The following is a 1,967-nucleotide window of genomic DNA, read 5'->3' on the forward strand; positions in this document are numbered from 1 at the left end:
ATGCCCCATGCAATTGATACATGCTGGGGTAATGCAAACAGTTGTGCAACAGTTAAGTGCCTGGCTGATAACCAAAAGATTGGCAGTTAGAGTCCACAGAGAGATGCCTCAGAAAAAAGGTCTGGTGATCTAATTCAGAAAAATCAGCCTCTAAAAACCTTATGGAGCACAGTTCTACTCTGACACACATGAGGTCACCATGAGATGGAGTCAGAATTGACTCCACAGAAATTTTTTTTTAATGTCGTTAAAGAAATACATATCATGTCAAATGGGACTGGCCAGGAGTCATTCCAGAGAGGGGAATCTTTTAGTTGTTTGTCTTGTTGTGTATGGTATTAGACTTTTATACTTAAAAACCACATGTATATCTATGACTTGCTGACATGCTTACCCGAGAATACATAGGGAAGAGATTGGGAAGTTCAATTCAAATAATGAATTTAAAAAGTTGAAGAGCTGGGGGAAAAAATGGATTCTAAACAAACATTAACAAACTCAAAATTCCTTTTTATTCTCTTGTCTTCATTTTTTTTTTTTTTTTTTTGCTTGTTTTATATTTCTTTAAAGGAAGATAAAGCAAAAAGTTTTCATGGAGAAATGGAATCAAACTTCAAATGATTTCTTTTTGTTGGGGCTTTTCCTCCCAAATCAAACTGGCATGCTGCTCTTGTTCTTTATCATCCTTGTACTTTTTCTGGCCTCTGTGGGTAATTCAGCCATGATTCACCTTATCCACGTGGATCCCTGTCTCCACCCACCCATGTACTTTCTCTTCAGCCAGCTCCTCATGGACCTGATGTACATCTCTACCATCGTCCCCAAGATGGCGCTCGACTTCCTCTCCTGCCAGAAAGGCATCTCTTTCTTAGAATGTGGTATGCAAAGCTTCTCCTTCTTGACAATGGCCTGTTCTGAAGGCTTACTCTTGGCCTCCATGGCCTATGACCATTAAGTGGCCATCTGTCACCCTCTCCATTATCCCAGCTGTATAAGTAGAAGCACGAGTGTCCAGATGATCATAAGATCGTGGATCTTGGGGTCCATCAACTCTTTAGCACACACAGCCTATATCCTTCATATTCCTTACTGCTGGTTCAGGGTCATTGGTCATTTCTTTTGTGATGTTCCAGCCATGGTGTCTCTTGCATGTGTGGACACCTGGGTCTATGAGTGCATGGTTTTTGTGAGCACTAGCCTCTTTCTCCTCCTCCCTTTCCTCAGCCTCACTGCTTCCTATGGCAGAGTCCTTTTGGCTGTCTACCATATGCGCTCCAAAGAGGGAAGAAAAAAGGCCTTCACCACCTGTTCAACACATTTAACTGTAGTTACCTTTGACTGTGCACCATTTGTGTACACCTGTCTTTGGCCCAGGAATCTCCGCTCACCAGTAGAAGATAAGATTTTGGCCATTTTTTACACTATCCTCACTCTATGCTCAATCCCATTATCTACAACCTGAGGAATAAAGAAGTCCTGGGGAACATGACAAGAGTGTTTGGAATATTCTTTTCTAAGAAAGAACAGTTACGGCTCTGCTTACTCTGTTTTCTTTATTTATCCGTGTTGATAAGAACATCCTAGAGAAATGCTGTTCAATAGACGTTTAATAGATGCCACATATGTAGTTTTAAATTTTCTACTAGACATATTAAAAAGTTAAATGAAAGAAAAATTTATTTAAATAATATATATATTTAACCCAAAATGTTAGTAATATGGTAACTAATATAAAATTATAATTTTATCTACAGTGATGTTAATTGTATATTATATTATTACAATATTTACATACCCATACTATGCTTATAATATAAAACCAAAACCAAACCTTTTGCCAGTGAGTTGTTTCCAACTCATAGTGACCCTATAAGACAGTGTAGAACTGCCCCCATAGAGTTTCCAAGGAGCACCACATGGATTTGAACTGCCGAACTAAGACAGGGAGCAAAGGCCCTGAGATTAGA

The 1,967-nt window shown here is 39.0% G+C and overlaps 1 pseudogene; it reads left to right on the forward strand.

Annotated features, from left to right (window-relative positions):
* The first annotated feature begins 592 nt into the window (after positions 1–592).
* LOC126067730 (olfactory receptor 2L13-like) lies at positions 593–1,584 on the forward strand (annotated as a pseudogene).
* The last annotated feature ends 383 nt before the right edge of the window (positions 1,585–1,967 follow it).

This window comes from Elephas maximus, chromosome 2, assembly GCF_024166365.1.
Source record: "Elephas maximus indicus isolate mEleMax1 chromosome 2, mEleMax1 primary haplotype, whole genome shotgun sequence".
Classification (NCBI taxonomy): domain Eukaryota; kingdom Metazoa; phylum Chordata; class Mammalia; order Proboscidea; family Elephantidae; genus Elephas; species Elephas maximus.